At 48.8% G+C, this 23,557-nt stretch overlaps 1 long non-coding RNA gene across 1 annotated transcript in view; it reads right to left on the reverse strand.

The window, feature by feature from the left end:
- Window positions 1-23,557, reverse strand: part of LOC147575246 (uncharacterized) — a 119,865-nt gene that overhangs the window by 33,446 nt on the left and 62,862 nt on the right. The window lies entirely within an intron of this gene.

Raw genomic sequence — 23,557 nt, forward strand, 5'->3', positions numbered from 1 at the left:
GGAGAATATGGGTTCTATGGACGGGGCTGTCCTCCCAACGTTCATCTGTTGGAGCCATAACACCCAATGGGAGTGCATGGAAATAGGGAACTAATTAAGGTTAAATGAGTTCAAGATGGTGACGCCTTAGTCCTCGTGGGAAGGGACACAAGAGAAACCCCCCCCACCACCCACCATGTGGAGACACAGAGAGAAGGCAGCTGTCTGAGAGCTCTCACTGGAGACCCAACTGGCCGGGATCCCCATCTTGAACTTGGGGCCTCCAGACCGTGAGGGATAAATGTCCGCGGGTGAAGCCGTCCGGACTGTGGCGTTTTGTGCTACAGCCCGGAACCGCCTGAGACAGCACACTAGACGGGTGGAGGGAACAGAGCACTTTTAAAGCCCTGGCCAGGAGGTGGCACAGACCATTTCCTCTCTGCTGTCCCCTGCAGGGTTACACCCATGCCCACGCCTCGATGCAGGACCCCCGGGAAAGGCGAGCTGAAGAAAGGCACTTGGGGACCGCGGCCCATCCCGCCGGCCGCTCACCCTGGGGCAGACGCCTGGGGCAGCCCAGGAGGGAGGGCACCTGCTGCGGCAAACAGAACACGGGGAACCCGGCGACCCAACAGCCCAAGTCGAAACATGGTCAAATACAAGAGGGCGGGAAGTATGCTTCCTGCCTTTCTAACAACCGGTCTCTAAAAGTACAGCTCACCTTTTCACTCGATGATTCAGCAGTGTTTCAGCGAGCTACTACATGGGGGCAGATTCTGGACAGAAAGACACAGACAAGACCTCCCGCCCTCGTGGGGCTTAAGGTCTGCTGGAGAAGACAGGCATCAAACAGGGCACACACAGAGGCGGTAAGTCAGTCACTGGCGGAAGAGGTCAGCAAACGGCACACAACTGCCTTTGACCTTCAGCGGGTCCTACGCTTTTCAGTCCAGACTCTCACCACACCTAACGAAGCTGCCCAGTCAGCATGGATTCTTGGAAACCAAACACGACCCAAATTCCACGTTCAAACAATATACGATCGAGTGTATTACAAATACAAACATCTATGCATACGTATGCCTTAAACATGTACTTGAACATTCTGTCCGTATTATATGTCTCCCCTGTGTCAGACAAATACGCTAAATATACACTTCGTGTGTCGTCCCCGATACACCGTAAACTAAAAACTTTACTGGAAGTCTGTTCGAAATGAAACTCCCTGCACCCAAATGCTTCCATAGGGACGAACGCGTACATATTTAACGTTATTAAGCTTCGGTCATCTGTGTGCACCAGAAGGTGCCAATGTGTGGGTCCCCGGACTTATTTTGCCTGATACTTTGATTTGCTTATAGTGGGCAGTTCAAAAGTACTTGAGCCAATATTTTTCAATTGGCAGCTTTCACTTAAAAAGATTCAAGGTCAGTTGGGCATCTGACTTCAGCTCAGGTCACCATCTCACGGTTCGTGGGATGACAGCTCGGAGCCTGGAGGCTGCTTGGGATTCTGAGTCTCCCTCTCTCTCTGCCCCTCCCCCACTGGTGCTCTGTCTCTCTGTCTCTCAAAAATGAATAAATGTTAAAAAAATTAAAAATAAAATCAGAAAGAAAGAAAGAAAGAAAGAAAGAAAGAAAGAAAGAAAGAAAGGGAGGAAAGAACACAGTGAGATACCATTCCAGCCTCACCCTGTTGGCTATAATCAAAAAGACAATGATGGGACGACTGGGTGGCTCAGTGGGTTAAGCATCTGACTCTTGATTTCGGTTTACGTCATGATCTCACAGTTCATGAGATCGAGCCTCGCATTGGGCTCTGTGCTGACAGCACAGAGCCTGCTTGGGATTCTCTCTCTGCCCCTCCCCTGCTCTCTCTCCCTCAGAAATAAATAATGGGGTGCCTGGGTGGCTCAGTCAGTTAAGCGTCTGACTTCTTCTCGGGTCATGATCTCATGGTTTGTGAGTTCAAGCTCCGAGTCGAGCTCTGTGCTGACAGCTCGGAGCCTGGAGCCTCTTTGGATTCTCTGTCTCCCTCTCTCTCTGTCCCTCCCCCACTGGTGCTCAGTCTCTCTCTCTCAAAAATAAATAAACATTAAAAAAAAAGATTCAAGATGCTAGCTCTCTCTTGAAAAATACAGAATAACGGGAAATGAACTCAGCAACCCTGCATGGCACCAGCCGGCTGGGACTAGGCACGCGTCTCCGTTTATACATTCGGGCCCCTGGGCTCTAGAAAATCTTCACCCCTGAGTGGACTGTCTGCTGTTTGTCACCCTGCTGGCTCTTGTTTCCGTGCCCCCTCACGTGTGCGGGATGACAGGTAGCCTTACAGGGATGTGATTGAGAAGGAAAAAAGTAGGGCTGACACAGAACTCTGAAGAAGTCAATAACAGGTCTACAGGTTTAATGCGCAAAAATCAAATCAGTGCAAAATGGTCCGTTCATCTACGAGTGCTCCTTGCCTGCTCCCATCCGCCGCAGGTTTTGTGATCTCTGCTCAGTACTCGCCTGCCGGGACCTGGGACAGCGGGCCAGGCACTGAGGAAAGTTAGCGTCTGGCCGTCCTCTTTGAGGCGTTAGTGACAAAGAGATGTGGAAGAATGGAGAAGAAGATCACACAGCAAATTACTACAATTACAGAAGTAGCCCAGGTACCACGATCTATGCCATCAAGCACTAAAACCTATGGACACCGTCCAAGCTTCTTGAAATTTTCAAATGATCCAATTTCTGGGATCCCTGGGGGGCTCCGTCAGTGAAGCAACCGACTCTTGGTTTCGGCTCAGGCCATGATCTCGTGGTTCCTGGGTTCCAGCCCCGCATCGGAAGAGATTCTCTCTCGCCCTCTCTCTCTCTGGCCCTCTCCTGCTCACACTCTCTGTCTCTCTCAGAGTAAATAAGTAGACTTACAAAGAAAATAAATACAATGATCCAATCTGTTACCGAGATAAACAATGACGGTAAAGAAATCCACCGAACAACCCACATGAAGATCAGAAGGGCCTTGTGGCTTTCGCGGAGAACCGCACGGCCCCTGAGATTGTTTGTGATTTGACCAGGAGGCTCTGCGGTGACGCCCGCCAAGGTCAGGGGTGGACCACACAGGCGCGGGAGGTGATGCGTGCGTTCCTAGGTTTCCAGGAAACAACCCACAGCCCAATTACACCTCATCAGGCCTTTCAAATGCCAAAGGCTGTTGGGCGGCCGCGGAAGACCATTCGTAAACCGTCCGTGTCCCCGCTAGACCACCCTCCTGACTCCCCCATTCCTTCCTTTGATGGCAGTTATTTCAGAAGGAGGGAGACACATCACCAGCCACGTAAATCATGTGGCGCTGAAAAGGTCACACTAACAGAGCCGGGAACTGCCTTTTAGAGCGCATTTGAAGGATTTAAAACCTCATTACTGTGTCCAGGATTGTAAAGAGCAAACGATAACAGGACTTTCGATAGGAACTGAGAGCTGAGTCGCTCACCGTTTTCCTGATGTATTAAAAGCGTCTGCTGCTAATAACGCCGTGCCCACTTGCCACGGCCTCAGGTGGGGGGCCGTGGACACCCCCAGTGAGGAACCACTCGCCCCGCGACCCAGAGCACGGTGCTGGGAGTAGTCAGGGGTCACGGGAACCCGTCCCAGACGCCAGGACTCAAGAGTTTCATCTCGCCAGCACTGTGCGCGCTCGCCTAAGAGCAAGAAAGGTTTTGTGTTGATGAAAACACCGGAGGGAACTGGATCACGGGAGTTCTGCCACGCGCCTTCCCTGTGTCCCAGAGTTGCATCAGCCGTTTCTAGAACGTCCTTCTTCCTGAAGCAGACAGTGATACATTCAAGTCACTTTATTTGAAGGGATTTCTGATTCTCGCTCACCTCCGACATGTTCCATATAGGCTCACTTCCCCGCCAAGTTGTTGATTCAACACATTTCTTCCACCTTGACTGAGGGACAACCGACAAATAAAAAGTCTGTATATTTAAGGTACACAGCGCGATGATTTGATATATGCATATGTTGTGAAATGATCACCACAATCCAGCTAGTTAACGTATCCAAGACCTCATATAGCTTGTGTGTGCGTGCACGTGCGTGTATGTGTGTGTGCGTGGTCAGAAGACGGATCTAATCTCTTGGCCAGATGCAAACACCCCGTGCAGTGTTGGTAAGTGTAGTCATCGTGCTATACATCAGGTTCCGAAAGCTTCCTCGTCTTGTAACTGAAAATTTGTACCTTTGCCAACATCTCAAGGCATTTTCATTACACCCCATTTTTTTCTTTTCTTTTTTTTTCTTTGGTAGCAATCTCTACACCCAACTTGGGGCTTGAACTCATGACCCTGAGATCAAGAGTCGATGCTCTACTGACTGAGCCAGTCATGGAACCCCAAATATGCCCCATTTTTAGCACAGGATCAGAACTAGCTTTGGAAACCTTAAGGCTCTTTTTATACAAAAGAAATGAAAGTCTTATTATAAGATGTTGCATTCGATGGTGTTACTATGAGACGGGCTGGTTAGAATCCATGACTGTGTTGTTGTGCACAGCCTAAGAAGCTATCCTCTCAGAATAAAATTTAAGAATCCCTTCATCTGAAGACATCCAGATGGCTAACAGACACATGAAAAAACGCTCAACATCACTCATCATCAGGGAAACACAAATCAAAACCACAATGAGATACCATCTCACCCTTGTCAGAATGGCTCACATTAACAACTCAGGCAACAACAGATGTTGGTGAGGATGCAGAGAAAGAGAATCTCTTTTGCATCGTAGGTGGGAATGCAAACTGGTGCAGCCGCTCTGGGAAACAGTGTGGAGGTTCCTCACAAAATTAAAAATACAACGACCCTACGACTCAGCAATTGTACTACTAGGTCTTTATCCAAAGGGCACAGGTGTGCTGGTTCGAAGGGGCACACGCACCCCAACATTTACCACAGCGCTATCGACAACAGCCAAAGTATGGAAAGAGCCCAAATGTCCATCGATGGATGAATGGATAAAGAAGATGTGGTATATACATATAATGGAGTATTACTCGGCGAACAAAAAGGATGAAATCTTGCCATTTGCAACAACGTGGCTGGAACTAGAAGGTATTATGCTAAGCAAAATTAGTCAGGCAGAGAATATCATGTGACTTTGGAAGATACAAAACAGATGAACATAGAAGAAGGGAAGAAAAAATAATATAAAAACAGGGAGGGGGACAAAACACAAGAGACTCTTAAATACAAAGAACAAACTGAGGGTTGCTGGAGGGGTCGTGGGTGGAGGGATGGACTAAATGGGTATTAAGGAATCTCCTCCTGAAATCACTGTTGCACTACAGGTTAACTAACTTGGATGTGAATTAAAAAATAAAAATAAATTTAAAAAAAGAATCCCTTCCTTTGCAAAGCTATGATATGGGAAAACCTGAATTTGCATGAGCAAAAAAAAAAAAAAACAAAACAAACAAACAAAAAAAAAAAACAACAAACAAAATTCCAAAAACCTCAATTTAATCTATCTGTAACAGAATTCAATTTACAAAATGCCATTTATCCACAATTTTTTCAGGATCACTGTCTAGGAATATTTTATGAGATACCATTGGACACATAAGCAGGAACCAAAATAAAAAAATCCCTGTAGGGTCCAGGCAGGTAACAGAGATCAGTGGAGTAGGTCTGGTGTCGATATTAGAGATATGCCATCCACTGTGGCTAGCGGGAGTGAGCAAACTCCTACCAGGAAGGCGGCCACTGATCAGAGGGACCCAACAGTTGCCAGATGGGAATGCTGACAGAGCGTTTGTGAATCTTCAGAGTTTTCAAGAAAAACAAAACAAAACAAGAAATTGAGAATCTCCTCATTTTTCATGACCGGTAAAAAAATAACCAAAGGTTTTTAAAGCAAACAGTGCAAATCTTCTGCTGTATTTGCTTCAAGAACCATCATTTTGTAACCCCTGATCATGTAATTCTGATTCCACTGGAAAAGCATGGGAGTGGATGTGTTTCATTTTTTTCTACTAGTTTGTGCATTTGATTGTCTTATATATGCAAAAGTTGGGGTGCACATCTTGGCCTCGTTTGCATCATGCCGCAACCCGTATTAAAAGCTCTTTCCGGCTCTATTCTCCGCCAGAAATGGGAGATGGGTTTCATCCCACTTGCCATTTCAAGGCAGTTCCAAGAGGCAGCTACAGCGAGCTCTGTCTCGAGAAGGAACTCGCTCTCATAGGAAGCAACCCCGGGCTGATTCGTTATGTCTACCGCGAGGACGTGCTAGAGAATGTGATGGCATGCATGTCTCATCTCTGTCATCCTGGGCTCACAAACCAAGTCAAAATTCCGACACACATTTCCAAGTTTTCAAAGACCTCACTTACATGTATAGCCTTATAGAAATGCCTCTTTCCCCAGTGTGTACCTTATACAACCTCCCTTCCCTGCACACAAGTAGCAAAAAGATGTATTACATAACGTGTTCCTACATACCTCCAACTTTTGACGTGAGTTCTGTTGTCTGAAATGCCATCCACTCTTACGCTCGTTTGTCTGGTCAAGTCCCACTCAAATTCACCATTCAATTCAGACAGCACCTCCTTTGCAAACCTTCTCTAGCTCTCTCGTCTCAATTCTTCTATGTCCCATTATGCTTTGTGCCCACGTTTATAGGGAAGCTTTTCAAATGGTCCTATGTCTCTCCTAATACGGCGTGAGCCATTCAAGGTCATAAATCATGTCTTAATTACCTATGTTTTCATAGCATCTAGGCAGCAACAGATCCTGTGCTTGGATGGATGGATGGATGGATGGATGGATAAATGGATGGATGGATGGATGGATGGATGGATGGATGGATGGGTAAATGGATGGGTGGGTGGATGGGTGGGTGGATGGATGGATGGGTGGATGGATGGATGGATGGGTGGATGGGTGGATGGGTGGGTAAATGGATGGGTGGGTGGATGGGTAAATGGATGGGTGGGTGGATGGGTGGGTGGATGAATGGATGGATGGGTGGATGGGTAAATAGATGGGTGGGTGGATGGGTGGGTGGGTGGATGGGTGGGTGGATGGATGGATGGGTGGATGGGGGGGTGGATGGGTAAATGGATGGGTGGGTGGATGGATGGATGGATGGGTGGATGGATGGGTGGGTGGATGGGGGGGTGGATGGATGGGTGGATGGATGGATGGGTGGATGGGTGGATGGGTGGGTGGATGGGTAAATGGATGGGTGGGTGGATGGGTGGGTGGATGGATGGATGGATGGGTGGATGGATGGGTGGGTGGATGGGGGGGTGGATGGATGGGTGGATGGGTGGGTGGATGGGTGGATGAAGCAACTACCCTGTACTACACAGAAATGCAAATCAAATGGCATATTTTTAGGTCAAATTTTCCCAAGCTGGTTATTCATGCGGTACTTTCACAATTTCTGTCACGTCCACATTCTAGAAATTACTCACGATTTTTATGTGACACTGAAAAGAATACAGCACAGTGTGGTGATTTAAGTCTGAATAGTGAGGAACTCTGTGGGTGATTTGTGTGACCCGATCTCTCTATCCTTCCATCTGCTGTGCTGGAAGGCCATGCTTACACGCTGAAGTTTTACACCCATGGGCACACCTGCCCACATACCTATAATTCCAGCAATCATTTCCCTTAGTCATTGATTTCATGTTGTACTTACACTAATTTGTGACACATAGCCAAATAAACATTAAGGAATACAACACAAGCGTGTCCCTATACCACCAAAAACCACATGATATACCTCCAGTGGCACACGCACCATGCTTGGGGAAACAATGATTTAAGTGATTTGTTCCCCAAAGCACACCATTTGATACATCACATGGATGATCCATCCATCATTCTGAAGACGCCATTGACTTGGGGATATCTTCTTTATGGACAATTAAGCAGAAGCCACAGGAATGCAGCATTTCCTCCTTGGTGAGCATCGCGAAGATAGCTCAGACAGATGGTGTGGCACACAATTCTTATACCCTAAATACCAGCCACTTAACAGCCGGTGCATAGCAGTTTCGTTTTAACAAAACGGCAGCCTGCATCGTCCTCTTTCCTTCCCTTACAAATGGGATTAGTTGTTGATTCTCCCTTTTATCACAGAGACGTACAGTTTAAAATCACAGTCGTTGTTTCTAATGTATAGACACCCATGCCTCATGGTCCCTGGGCATCCTTGTTGAAGGAGGTCATCGGCCCTGCCTGCCACAAAGAAGCCAGCTGGCCCGCGAAATGCTATGCTAGGCAGGCAGGCGAGGTGACGTCAGGGCCCAGAATAGCCTGCAGAACGCACAGGGATAGGGTTTCCTCGGGGCAATGGGTGCTGCTGCTTTGGGTGATTCCGTGTATCTAGATCCTGTGTACCCACCGAGGGCTTCTCCCTTTGTCCAGCAAGAATCCATCCAGCCGTGCCCAAAGGATGCCAAGGAAACGCACCCAGGGAATGCAGGCATTCTCCAGATTCATGGCGCCGACCTCATTCCACCCCGAAACCCGGGGCTGGCTGCCTGGTGCTACATTCTCAGCTGCTTGGTCTCTTCCTGTCTCCCTTTATCCTAATAATTATTATAACTAAAATAAAAGCAAAACACCATCATCGATACAACCTATTATGTTTTAAGGTGAGTTCGCTTAACCACTGTGGTTATTCCTAAACCTTATTTGTGTGCTGTTCTCAAGAACTTTTCCATACCCTGATACTACCTTTTATTACTTAATGCTTTTTAAGAATTCCCTTTAAATTGACTTTGTTCTTTTTTTATTTAAGCAAATGCTAAAGCACTTATCGGTGAATGTCTATATTGAAACAACTACCCGAGTATTATTGTTAAAAAGGATCGTGGCATCCTCTAAAACCATTTTCAGCTCGCTTTAGAGAACATTAAGTTACTTCATTTGACTATCAGGGAGTCTTTTGAGAAGTGTGTTAGCTATTAATTTATTTCCCATCATTGCCAAACTCACCCTTTATCATTGCATCAGAAAAGTGGATATGGGTCCTATAAATATGTTTCTATCGCTAGCAGGCACTGCGAGAAGCTGTCTAGTGTGACTAGAAAGGCATTATGGGGGTGATGAGCTCTGCTCCTTGACATAAACAGAGGCCCTTCTGCATCACCCCTGTGGGAGTCACAGGGTGTGGGGGGGGGGCGGTGCTCAGGGAGAATGGAAGCAAACACAATGTGTGTTGGGACACATAGTCTTTTGTCTCTGGCCCTAGAGTCTCATGTCTTCTGTGGGCATTTATGAAATTGGGGAAGATAAATTGCTATAGAATCAGTACACTGGAGTCTCAGATGCGTTGTGATTCTTGACAGGAGGATGGAGAGAGTCTAATGAGGACAATGTTTACAGAGGAAGGTCTTCTGGGGCTTCTTGGCCTGGCGTGGGGAAGGCCATCATGAACCCATGATGACTGGTTCCCATTCTGTTGGGTCTTCAACCTTTCAGGGTAATGATCCTATCAACACTTTTTCATCCCCCCACTTAAGTGTTCCAATGGGTTCCTCTTCCTTAGAGAGAAGAAAGAAACCTTTCAAGGATTTCTTCTTCTCTCCAATCCATTTCATTTGTTTCAGGGATTTTCTTAAAATCTTTTCCCCCTTAAAATTCTCCAGCGCTTCCCCAGTGGTGACAGGATAGAGCCCGCCCCCTCACCTTGGCTGACGTGACCATCCCAACCTGGCCCGTATGCCCTCCCCGTCTCACCTCCTGACCCACCCCTATAATCTGTGCACCCCTGCCAGGGAGGCAAGATTTTATTCAAAAAAGAGACTTTTTTTTTTCACTACCTACCTATTTAACTCTCCTATAGCCATTAATACCAAGTTCAACCTTTCTCCAAGTCACCAGGATACAGTTTAGGACGAACCAATTCTTGTTTTCCTTTTCTTCCACCTCTGAATTCTCAAAGAAGGGTCGGTTAACTTAAGAGTCAATGCCTGTGTGTCCGAATTTCCCAAATCAGTGGCTAAGCTTGGAAACAGCGTCACATCTTCAACTTGTTTCTCTGAAGCCAAAGTCATTTTCGATGGCTGCCTGCCGATGCCCCCACCTTCTTCTGGCCGTGGACCACTGCACAGAAGAAGAGCGGGTACATGAGCCCAGCCCTGGGCAGTCCTCCCCTCCAGCAACCGGCCCGGTGGTCCACGCGGCTCAAGAGCTCTTCCCTAGGGAGCTGTAAACTGAAACTCACCAGAAAATGTCTTTTTTCCTCTGATTACAAGTCTGTGCAAATATGAGTCTAGTTGTGCATTTGGCCTCAACGCCTTCCTTGCGGAGGAGCTTGTCAGGGGAAATAAAATGCACCCACAAGAGAGAAAGGACCCTGACATGGGTCATTTTCTTCTGTCATCATGAGGACCCCAGTCTCCCCCGTCTGAGGGTGGAGAAACCCCCTCCTTGCCCGTTTGTTTTAGGAAGTCGGCCAGACCACTCTTGCCGCTTTTTACTGGGAAGCTGGACTCATTCACGTGTCCTTCTCATTCCGAAGGCTATTCCGATGCTCCGCCCTCCCCGTTGAGGAGAATAAACACTGTGAGGAACAGATGTTGGCAGTACGAAGGGAGAGGGTTTTGCTTCAAGTAAATTGATTCTCATTTGCACACGGCCTGCACTGGGGCAAATGCCAGATGAATTTCTTCCATCCGCTATCGGTCGCCAGTCTTGTAATCATTACAGCCTTATCTTTGTGGTTAAATCTTGCAACTACTGTGGTTAAATCTCGGGTCCACCGGACTTGACTTTCTGAAATAACTCTATTAAGGATGCGTGTTCTATTCAGACTAGAAATGGGGGCTTATTGATTTAACTCTAAATATCACACTCTTCGATGACAGTGCGTGTTTACTTTTCGGCAGCATTCTGGGCTTTGTGTTGTCTAACAGGCATCGGTCACTAAAATTCTCTAGATTAGTGCAAATCACTGATTTTTTAGTGGACCAGTGAACAAAGCAGGGCACAGGTAGATTCCCACTGATCCAGACAAAAGGGATGTCTTCATTAGCAGGGAAAGGCCTCTGACGTTTTTGTCCGCTTGTCTCGTTTCAGCCTACAGTAAAATGCAAGTGCTCTGTGGGAATGACCCTACGTGCGTTGGGGTGGTCCACGAGGAACGCATTTGCTCTTTCCTAGTCTCTTCGAGGGAATCAAAGTCTCATTCCAGAGCCCTGGCGAACCACAACATTCATGGCTACCCCAGTCCTTCAGCCTGCAGGGCAAAACTTGTTCAGCCCAAAATGCTGGCCACGTCCCATCATCTCCACGCCACAAAGAGCCCGGCTTCAGGCCACTGAAAACAGCTTTCAGGAATGCTATAGAATCTATCGTGGCCTGCACCACGCTCCCAACAGAACACGGATCCCGGAGTAAGGGAAATCCCAAACCAAGATCCATTTCCGTTAGACATGCAGCCTCTCTGAGCCTCTGTCTCCTCGTCCAGAAACATGAGACAATCTTACTCAGTATAAAGAGCTAGTGTTGTGGCCCCCCAGAGTGTTCTAGAAGAGTGTCAGGCACCTGGAAGACGTTCAATACATTTGAGTCTCCCTTCTGTCCTGCTTCAGAATGAAGGGGGGAGGGGCTAGAAATTTTTAAACAAATAGTTCTTTTTAAAAAAAATTTTTCAACGTTTATTTATTTTTGAGAGAGAGAGAGACAGAGGTGGGGAGGGCAGAGAAAGAGAGAGAGAGAGGGAGACACAGAATTCAAAGTGGGCCTCAAAACCACGAACTACAAGATCATGACCTGAGCTGAAGTCAGACGCTCAACTGACTGAGCCCCCCAGGTGCCTCCAAATAATTCTTAATAAGAAAACTGACAGTTGATGGGGAGTGGCAGGGAGGGGAGGGTGAGTGATGGGCATTGAGGAGGGCGCCTGTTGGAAGGACCACTGGGTGTTGTATGGAAACCAATTTGACAATACATTTCATATTAGAAAAAATAAAAAAGAAAAAAGAAAACTGACAAATATTCATTTGACTTTATTAAGTTTCTGAATGTGTGATGTGGACCTAGATCATTCACTCCAGACAACAGAGAAGATGCTGGGCGTCTGTCCAACCGCAGGAGGCTGACGGGATACGCACAAGTGTGATGGTCTCTCTTCCTAAGATCACAGGATGGCATCCGCTTACGGGGGAGATGAACCTTCCTTGCGTTCTAAAGATGCTTCGGGCCATACGAACTCTTCTGCGTGAGGTTAGCCGATCCAAATACAGCCACCACGTTTTAGCAGAAGAGCAAAGTGCAGGCAGAGATGTCCAGTGGTTTGCTAACGGCAGGGAGGGGGCATCAACAGGGCAAAGCAGGAGGTGAAGCATCGTCTCCTGACACCGTGATCTATTCGTTCTTGTCTACCATCCATCCCTTTAAAAATTAAATACATCCGTATGAAAAGACCGTGTAATCACAGTGATGGTTATTAACAGTTATGAATGGCTTACCATATGCCAGACTCCGTAAGAGGTATTTTTAATATACTATGGCAATGGTTAATTTCATGCGTCAACCAGACTGGGCTAAGGGACGCCCAGACAGCTGGTGAAACGTTATTTATCGGTGCGTCTGTGAGGGCCCTCCTGGATGAGATTAGCATTTCAGTTGGTAGCGTTTCCCAGGCCTCTGGCTTGCACGGGGCAGATCAGAGAACTTCCCAGCCTCCGTGATGTTATGAATCAATCTCTCCAAGCCAATCTCTATATATCTACGCATACCCTCTTGGTTCTGTTTGCCTGGGGAACCCTGACATGGCTGTTTGGTTCAGTGTCACAAATTCTGGTACAGACCCGCTGCGCTAGACCAAAGGTTCCCTCTGCCCAGTTGCAGCTCTGGCAAAAGACTGGAGAACCATAGCTAGCCCATAGCATCGTGACCACTGGCACGCAGGGCTGCCAATGGGGAGTATGTGAAAGGCACGCCCCGCAGTGGCTTCTCAGATGACGAGTGTCCAGTGTGTCTGTGCACAACTGTACTCGAAAGGGAACGAATCAGGAGCGTAGCCCCCATAGTCACGGAAGGGTACGCTCAAAGGATGTTCGGCGGTATTTGATTTATTTGCCCCGTGTGGCAACCTGTCTATTGGGAAACTGCAAGGTTGAGACCCTCGGTTGACAAGAATGGCTGCTGGCCTGAGAAAGTGTAGATGTGGCCTTCGTTCAGCAGATCACAGGTCAGTGCTTCAATCCGGAAAAAAACAAAACAAAACAAAACAAAACAAAACAAAACAAAACGATCATGTAGGGACTGGACAACGTGGCTTTAGCAAAGGTCAATAACATAGAGACATGTGATTCGTCGGCACACTTACTGGTCTGGGGACGTGCGACCTTCCAGAAGGCTGACTCAAGCCATGAGCAGGACAGACTTGTTTCAAACGGAGGCACACAGCCCTCACCGGGGTGGCCCGGGCCATTAGCGGCCATGCTACTTCAGTGGCAAATTCGATCCAAAGAGCAGTGTAGGAGACGGCATTCAAAAAGAAGGAATAAAGGATACAGATTGGAATGACCATTTGCTGCCCGCTGCTTCTCCCCCGACAGGAACCAGAAGAGAGAATTTCTTCCCCATTGAATGGCTGAGCTGTGTGAATCTGAAATCTCCTCTTGCTTGTATAATTTCAGGGGGTTCTCAGCTCAGCTACAATTTCTATTTCCTTCAGCTCCTAAAGCCAGAAATACCTTCTGAGCATCCATACTATCTAGGTGAGGTGCGTCAATAAGGAGCCACCAGGTCGCTGAATTCCCTGCCTATTTGAGGAGGAGGGAGAGGTGTTCTCTCTCGTCTCTGCCTACATCGGTGCAAATGCTTTTATATATATATATATATATTTTTTTTTAACGTTTTATTTTATTTTTGAGACAGAGACAGAGCATGAACAGAGGAGGGTCACAGAGAGAGGGAGACACAGAATTGGAAGCAGGTTCCATGCTCTGAGCCATCAGCCCAGAGCCCGACGCGGGGCTCGAACTCACGGACCGGACTGTGAGATCGTGACCTGAGCCGAAGTCGGATGCTCAACCGACTGAGCCACCCAGGCGCCCCGGTGCAAATGCTTTTTGACTAGGCAGGCTTTCAGGATCTCCTCGGTGGTATCCCAGGCATTCCTCAGCTCCTAACATATGCCAATATATATTCAGTCATCTGCCAGGCCCGAGAAAGAACAGGACACATTTTCATCTCTGACAAACAGTAACTTTAAACTCTCAGACCTTCCTTAAAACAAGTCATTTTGTGGATGACTCAAGAGCAAGAAAATAAACAAAACAGAAGTGTCCCTGCTCTGGAGCTCACGACTCAACTGGGCCCCCGGCCATCCGGGTCACCTGGGGCAAACCTCCTTACCTTCTCTGGGCACCAGTTTCCCCAACCAGGAAACAGGATTCACAAGAGTATTTTCCCCACGGTGTTGTCTGAGGACTAAATGAGTTAAAACATGAAACATGGAGCGTGGCGTCGGGCATGCCGGCATACATTGAGTGCCTAATCCGTGCACACCATCGCGGATACCGTTACTTACACGGGTAGTCTCTGTGGCCACCTGTGCCCAGCCAATCACATAATACTCCTCACTACTGATCACTGAGCCAAGAACAGAACTGAAGTCACCCAAACTCCAGACCCCTACCCTGATCTCAGAACCAGATGCATCATGATCTGGAATACGTATGCCTCCCTACGAGGTTACACCGAACCCCTCAGGGTCAAGGGCATCAGCACTGGAAGTGATACAGAGATCCCAATGTCCTGGATTTTGAGTTGATGCTCTGGAAAGGTGACTTTTCAGGTCTTGAGAGGGGTCGGTGTATTTTGTTTGCATAGGGGAGGAGTATAATCTGGGGCCGGAGGGTAAACTGGGACACAGATCTTCGACACCTCTCCCTCTAGCAGGTGGGGAATGGTTCCCCTCTCACTGAGGGTGGGCTGGATTGAGTGAGTCCTTTGTCTTGGAATACAATATGTCAGAAGTGACAGTGAGTGTCCATGAAATTAAGGCATGGGAGTCTTGTGAATGCCCCCTTCCTCCCTCTCTGTCTCTACCTCTGTTTCTGCCTCCCTGTCTCTCTCAGATCACACATTCTGGGAAAATCCAGCTGTCACGAGAACATTTAGGTGGCCCTTGTGAAGAGGTCCGTCCGGTCAGGTGAGCTGCCCGGGGCAGTGAAGTCATTCCAGACTCCGGACCCACCGGAAGTCTGTTTTAACACCTGCATGTTTTTTTCCCGAGTAGCTAAGTTTTGGGTGATTTTCTACGCAGTTATGTACTCAGTAAGTATTTGGTGGTGTCACATATTTCTCCAGGAGTTTGCAAAAGCCTCTGGAGGTCTGCCTTGGAGCCTCCACGTGGAAGGGTTTCTAGCAATGCCCGCTGACTGCGTTCTGCCTGAAAGAAGGAATACCCACGGGCACTCTTCGCGGGGAACTTCATCGACAACCATCATGCTTGGCCTGCACGGCCTGGCACCCTTACTGGCTGTCTTCTCCACCTGAGCCCGGGATAAAGTAGTCAGGGCTGACCCCTCCCCCCGGTCCCGTGTCGGGACACACAGCCTGGGTGTGGCCAGCTAGCACACTCCACCTTGTGTCCACGATGCTGCCGCTTTGCACCGGGCACGAGGACAAGGGGTTCCAGGAGGAAAGTCTGGGAACAAAGGCTGGCCTCCTGCTGCACTGAAAGCTAGGATAATAGGCCCCGGAAACCACGGAGGCCACAGCACAGGAAGAGCCTGACTGGGAATGAGGACAGCACAGAGGAAATCGGGATTGAGGGAAGGAAAAGAAACCAAGCCCTAAGAAAGCCCTCAATCCAACTTCTCGATAAACCTTACGAGTCCTGGGGGTGCCTGGGTGGCTCAATCGGTTAAATGCCTATAATAAAAATAAATGTCTGTAATAAAAAAATTAATATTTTTAATGTTTATTTATTTTTCAGAGATGGAGCATGAGAAGGGGAGGGGCAGAGACAGAGGGAGACACAGAATCTGAAGCAGGCTCCAGGTTCTGAGCTGTCAGCACAGAGCCCGACGCGGGGCTGGAACTCACAAACCGTGAGATCGTGACTTGAGCTGAAGTGGGACGCTTAACCGACTGAGCCACCCAGGCGCCCCTGAGGGTCTGATTCTTGATCTCAGATCAAGATCAGGTCAGGATCTCATGGTTCGTGAGACGGATCCCTGCATCAGGCTCTGCATTGACAGGATGGAGCCTGCTTGGGATTCTCCTATTCTGCCCCTCCCCTGCTTGCATGCTCTCTTTCTCCTCTCTCAAAATAAATAAACATTTGTAAAGAATCTTATGAGCCCCTGTAGGCTACAAGATCCAACCAGTTTCCTTTTTAGCATAACCAAATTTGATATGAGTTTTCATTGTCTGGGAGGAAAAAAAGTCTAAATGGTGTAGGGACATGTATGAGAGCTTCCAGATCCCCCGCCCACACCTGTCCGCATCTTCTCCGCCTTTAGTGATGCCTTTGTCTCAGAGCATCCTCTCTCGAGGGGGGGGCCCCATTCAGAAAACACACCGCTGGCATCTCACCCTCTGTACCCCCAACCTCCAGGAGCTGGGCCTGAACCCATGTGATGCAGACGCTATTTCAGAGCCAAAGTCTTTCTCTCTTTAGAAACCAGCTTCCCGCACATCTCGAAGCAAATAGCGGGGCGACTGTGATTCTCCACGGGACAGCTCATCCAGAAGACACTACTGCCTGAAGCACTCACAAGCCAGACTCAAAAACCAAGGGCCAAAAACATATTAACGTCTTTTTATCACATCTTTAGCATCTCATTAGTGCCTAGTCCCGTGGAAACCACAGGCCCGGCCACAATTATCACAGGGACAAGTTGGCGGGCACTATCTCTGTGCCACTATGGGTTTGCTTATATATCCTTTTCAAGAAGGAAAAGAGTTAAGGGCCTGCTAATGATGTGTGGCTGGCTTGGGGCGGGGGGGGGGGGGGTCCTGGGAGCTACAGTAATGTAATTACTAGCCCATGAAAGTAAAAACCCATCACGCCACTGGAAAAAGAGGCCTAAAAAGATTACCACTCTGGAAATACATTTTTCATCCTTCCTGCGAAGATCTTCAAAGAACCTTGGCAACCAAAAGGAAGTATGCCTCCGAGGGGATGTGGCTGCACACAAGCGTGTTACAAAATTCGGCAAAGCTCATTAGCAGCCGAGTGTCCCCTGTGGTGGGGGAGGAGTGGGAACGGCCCCTCTCAGCACGTCCTCTGCGACCCCAAAGCGGGAGGAAGCTGTGATGTGCAGGCTCAGAGCCAGCATGGTGGGGGGGACGCCTAGCTCTAGGGCCCACTGGCTGGATGACCTGGGACAACTTATCTTACGTCCTTAAGGCCCCTGATTCCTCATCTACAAAATTTAGGTAGTGGCATTCCTCATCCTGAAGTCCCGTTTGAGGCATAAATAAATGGACGCTGCTAACGTGCTTAGAACAGTGTTGGGCCGATAATAAAGCTTTGCCGTAACACCCATTATCGACGTCCTACCACCAAGGGCTAAAACCAGACGGGTTCCGCTGTCGTAGCGCCCCGAGTTCCCGGAGCATTACGCTGCGCACGGTGGGATGCTCAGCACCTGTGGAAGGCACGCACCGCACGAGAACCAGAGAGAACTTGGATCATGGTACCTAAGCAGTGAGGTCCAAGCCCCCACCCAGCGAAAACCCACTTGACCGCAGAGGCTCCACATGTCTATGATGACCTCCAGGGAAAAGGAATTCACAGACGTTCCAGCAAACACTAGGCACGGGACAGCTCATACAGTGGCTCACTGCACCCCTGGGACTCCCTCCCTCCTTCCTTCCTTCCTTCTTCCCTCCCTCCCTCCCTTCCTTCTTTTCTCCAGCTATTTTCACGGAATACCTGCAGTGTTCCAGGTGCTCTGCTCTGCCAATGGGGAATCCACAATTTCATGCGACACGGCCCTAGAGCCCATGAAGTTTACAATCACTGGATGTTAAAACATATATACATGTCAAGACCCACAAATCCATACGGCAGGTCATGGAGGTCCATTTGCGAGGTCCTTTTACAAATGCAGTCTTACTTTATTCTCCCCTACCTGGGACTGTGTTACTTACACACGTAACACGTGGCCATTCAATTATATACGCTCAGAAAAAAAAAGAGAGAGGGAAATAAAACATATCTGTGGCTCCCCGTATGCCCCTTTAAACCAGACTTTGACCCGTTAAGAACCCAAAGAGATTGGCAACGGCCAAATACAAGGAGAAAAGAAAGAAAATTAACTCCTGGGTTTATGAGTTTCAAAGAGCCCCAATCCTTGTGATCGAAATTTCCTTCGGGGGATCTCAAAGGTTCCTTTCCATCACTGGCAGGTTTGCCTCACAGGCTCGGATGTCGGGCTAATCTCTGCGCAGGTGGGATTCCACTGGTCCACGATCATCTCCACGCTGCACAAGGGATGTCAAGGCATCACGAGTTAGCAGAACTTGCCCAAGTTTGAAGAGCTAGAAAGTGACGAAGTCCTATTGGAAACGGCTGCTAAAACTCTGGCCACAGGATACGTCACAGGGACGAAAGGTGTGCACCCTGGACACAGTCGGTGGTGGGGCGAGAGTGTGGCAAATCACTGTGTTGTACACCTGAAACTAACGTGACCTTGAGTGTCAACCACACTTCACAAAAAAACGTAGCCATCGTGAGACACTGATTCTGAAACGTCTAGTCCTTTATAATGAGCTAAAACGTGTTTCCTTTTAGTTTCCACTTAAAGACTCAGAATGAAAGAACAAATCTACTCCATCATCCCCACAGTGGCCCTTTCCATACATAAAAGCCACCAATGCCCCTCCCCCCACCTCCCCGGGGGCCCTTTCTTCCCTCCTCATATGGCTAAGCTCTCGTATCCTTCAATTATTTCTTCAGTGATCTGATTTCAAGGACCCTCAGCAGCCTGAACTCCCTCTGGAGGAGTGCGTTCCAACTGGCTGGTGTCACTTGTAGAAGCTGGAATGACACAATTCTAGGACAGAGGGAGAGTGAGGTCTATCATCGTTGCCCGCTTTTTAAAAAATTTTTTAGTGTTTATTTATTTTTGAGAAAGAGAGAGACAGAGCACGAGCAGGGGAGAGGCAGGGAGAGGCAGAGAGAGACAGGGAGACACAGAATCGGAAGCAGGCTCCAGGCTCTGAGCTGTCAGCACAGAGCCCGACACGGGCTCGAACTCACAGACGCCGAGATCATGACCTGATAGAAGTCGGAGGCTTAACCCACTGACCCACCCAGGCGCCCCCCACAGGATCTTTCAAGGGCTCTCCTACAAATGGAAAACCCCATCGCTGTGTTACATACACGCAGAGAAGCAGATCTGGAGCTCAGATCTCTGTAACTAATACATCAGAGGCAGGGGATGGATTCTGGCAGTTGGGGTCCTGGTCAAACGCAATGATTTAAATGATTTTATTTATTTAAAAGTAAAAAGCAAACAAACAAAAAGCAGGAAAAGCACTCGGTAAGAAGTTGGCCAACTATGGAATTGTTTAACACTGGTAATTCTTTTTTTTTTTTTTAAATGTTTATTTATTTTTGAGAGAGAGAGACAGAGAGAGACAGAGCTGGGGAGGAACAGAGAGAGAGGGAGACACAGAATCCGAAACAGGCTCCAGGCTCTGAGCTGACAGCACAGGGCCTGATGCGGGGCTCAAACTCACAAACCGTGATATCATGACCTGAGCTGAAGCCGGATGCTCAACCGACTGAGCCACCCAGGCGCCCGAACACTGGTAATTCTTAAAATTATTTTACATGAATTTATCTTTGCCTTGGGGTTTTATTTTTTAATTTTTTAATGTCTATTTATTTTGAGAGGGGAGGGGCAGAGAGAGAAGGAGAGAGAGAATCTCAAGCAGGCTCAGTGCTGAGCATGGGCTCGATCTCATGGAGCGTGAGATTGTGACCTGAGCCAAAACCAAGAGTTGAGCACTCAACCGACTGATCCACCCAGGCGCCCCATTTTTTTTTTTTACCTTTACCATTTTAACATATATTAAAATATGTAACACACACAAAACTCATGTTTCTGGATTGTAGACTCAGATTGTGGCCAAATTTAGAGTGTTGGTTTTTAAAACTTTTTTTTAATGTTTTATTTATTTTTGTGAGAGAGAGAGAGAGAGAGAGAGAGAGGCAGAGTGCAAGCTGGGGAGGGGCACAGAGAGGGAGACACAGAATCTGAAGCAGGCTCCAGGCTCCGAGCTGTCAGCACAGAGCCCGACACGGGGCTCGAACTCACGAACCATGAGATCATGACCTGAGCCAAAGTCAGATGCTTAAACCGACAAAGCCACCCAGGCGCCCCGGGTGTTGTTGTTTTTTAAGTCTAAAGGATGAATTAATTTAAAGAAAAACTAGCGTGTATAAAGACACAGTGTTGGGGCGCCTGGGTGGCGCAGTCGGTTAAGCGTCTGACTTCAGCCAGGTCACGATCTCGCAGTCCATGAGTTGGAGCCCCGCATCAGGCTCTGGGCTGATGGCTCGGAGCCTGGAGCCTGTTTCTGATTCTGTGTCTCCCTCTCTCTCTGCCCCTCCCCCATTCATGCTCTGTCTCTCTCTGTCCCAAAAATAAATTAAAAAAAAAAAAAAAAAAAAAGACACAGTGTTGTGTGCAGTTGGCCAAACTGTGAAGATGGCCTGTGAACACACTTCGGGAAAAATCTCTCCTCGGAGGGTTATTTCGGCAGGCGAGCAAGGGGTTTATCCCAGGAGAAGAGAAGGCTCCCTCTGGAACCCGGGAGGGTCCCCACTGTCAATCACCCATCCCCAGTGTGCTCATCCTGGGACAGAAGGGGGGGCAACAGAAGGGAGAGAAGGGAAGATGTACAAGCAACAGAGACAGACAGCTACAGACTGTTGCGGGGGGAGAGGCTGGGACTCGAAGGCCGAGAGGGAGGGAAAGGCAGAGACCTGAGGGGGAGGGAAGCCGGGGGCGGGGGGACGGGGGGGAGGGAGGCAGAGAACAGGCAAGGGTCACCTGTGGTCTAGGCCACCTGTGCTGTCCCGGCCACATGCCCCCACCCCCGCCCCCCGCCGGCCTCACGGTCTCTCCTTCCTTCCAGGTTCATTTCCACTTCCTTTCGTGCGTCCGCGGTGCCCGTCAGCTAGTTGTGCTTCGTCTCCACGGCGCCCGGTTAACCGCCTCCCTTTGTTATCTGAGGAATTCTCGCCCAGCTTGGGCTGGATTAAAATTTAATAAAACATCCGGTAGCCACAGGACTAACAAGCAGATGCCAGCTGTTTAATTAAAACTTAAAACTTGATTAGATGGCCCCACTGAGGGAAACACTCCAGAGGGAAAGCATAAAACTGTTAAAAAATCAAGCCTGAAATAAAGGCTGGTCTCGGGCGGACTTCCTGCCCCTTGTCCGGGCTCCAGCTCGGCCTGCCTCCTGGCGGTGCTGGAACTCTGGTGAGGTTTAGAAGGAGTGTAAACGAATTCTGTGTGCCCAAGTGCGGGAGAGGGTCTGAAACACACAGGGTGCCTGCAAACAGAGCACAGAACTTTATGGCAACCTCTCCCCTCTCGTGGACTCATGCCTGGGGTGGGGGTGGGGGGGTCCAGCACAGGGGGTGTGGGGGAGGGCAGAGCACAAGTCCCCTCCTTGGCCCCCGACCCTCCACGGTGACCCAAGACCCAACATCTGAGATGCATCGCAGAAGCGTACCACCAGTTAATGCCCGTTTGCGGAGTACTGTTTAAGAAAGGGCGGGGGGGGGGGGGGGTGCCTGGGTGGCGCAGTCGGTTAAGCGTCCGACTTCAGCCAGGTCACGATCTCGCAGTCCGTGAGTTTGAGCCCCGCGTCGGGCTCTGGGCTGATGGCTCAGAGCCTGGAGCCTGTTTCCGATTCTGTGTCTCCCTCTCTTTCTGCCCCTCCCCCGTTCATGCTCTGTCTCTCTCTGTCCCAAAAATAAATAAAACGTTGAAAAAAAAATAAATAAAAAAAAAAAATAAAAAAGAGGGGGGAAGAAAGGAAGAACCCTATCCTTTCGGGAAAACGTAATGGAGAATTTTTACCCGTTCCCTTCCCCCAAATCAACTTAACCTCTTTTAAGTGTATTTATTTATTTGAGGGGCGAGGGGCAGAGAGAGGGGTAGGGAGAGAATCCCGAGCAGGCTCCACACTGTCAGCACAGAGCCCGACGCGGGGCTCGAACTCACGAACCGTGAGATCATGACCCGGGCCGAGATCAAGAGTTGGTTGGACGCTTAACCGACTGAGCCACCCAGGCACCCCTTAATCTCTTTTAAACGCGAACATGACAAGGAATAAGACGCTTTGACAATTACGTTTCCAGACATGAATTACATCCAATTCCATTATAAGTCGTGGAACTATTTCCTCCATGTTGTACTCGCCAAAAGGAAACACGCGGTGTTACAAGGAGCCCGAGAGAATTCATGTCAGAAGAAGCTAAAGAAGGATTTCTTCTGATGCCTTGCTTAAAAAAAAAAAAAAAAAAAAAAAAAAAAGACGAGGACAGTTAGGACAAGGATTTTTCTTTTGTTTCTTCTCCTTCAGTAAGCAAGATCAGCTAACTGAAGCAGCTTACTGTGTCAGGCAGGTGCTTTGCTAAATTATTACGATCCGAGGAGATTCTCCTGTGCCTTCGGCATACACACACCTGATACATCGGGACGCAGGCGCACGGCACACAAGTGCTTCCTGCAAGGTTGCTCTCACTTCCTGCACCAGGTCAAATCCAAACGCATCGTGTCTCTACCGGAGCCTCCGCAACAGACTTTCTTGCGGGGACGAAAGGGCTCTGTCACCCGTGCTTCTCAAGGCACAGCTGTGGCTCCTGCGGCACTGAACATGCGGCCGGCGGGACCGAGAACCTGAATTCTGAAGTTACTGAAGTTCGGGCAGCCACGTGTGGCTGTCGCCCTGCATGGCACAGTTGAATTTGTGTCCACTTGTTTCGTAAAGCGACACAGAAAGTGAACGGTCCGTTCCTCGTCAGAAAAACGCAAAGATGTCACTTACGGCGTATCGAAAGAAAAGCTTCGTCTTTCTTATCCTTTAACCAAACAGGAGGAAGCCACTGGTTCTGGCATTTTATTTGCCTTTCTGATTTTACAAAGGACTCTTAAAATGCAGAAGGAAGGACTGTCCAATGCAGACGTCTCTTCCTCTGTTGACGGGAGTCACGGTATTTAGCAATCTGCAAACCCGTGGCGATCTTAAAGGGGGCACGACTGCTTTCCCGGGGTCGTCCTTGGATTAGGGCGCGTGTCCACTTTCACACGAGAAAAGGACGTTCAGCTGAGCCTTGTCCAAGAAGCGCCTTTTTCCCGTTCGAAGCGGACAATCACACACGCCACACGCTCTTCCCGAAAAGATGCCACCCGCTGGGATGTGAAGGGGAACAGAAATCGAAGGTCCGAAATACCTTTGTTTATGATAACCCTGCTCATTGCCGTCCTGGAGAGGTCGCCCCCCGGAGCTCCCCACGGCGTGGATGCCCCACTGTGCCAGCCGCCGCTAGAGACTGACGATGAGAGGAGACCGTGAACTG

The sequence above is a fragment of the Puma concolor genome, chromosome D3, assembly GCF_028749965.1.
Source record: "Puma concolor isolate L17-30 chromosome D3, mPumCon1.1.hap2, whole genome shotgun sequence".
NCBI classification, from domain to species: domain Eukaryota; kingdom Metazoa; phylum Chordata; class Mammalia; order Carnivora; family Felidae; genus Puma; species Puma concolor.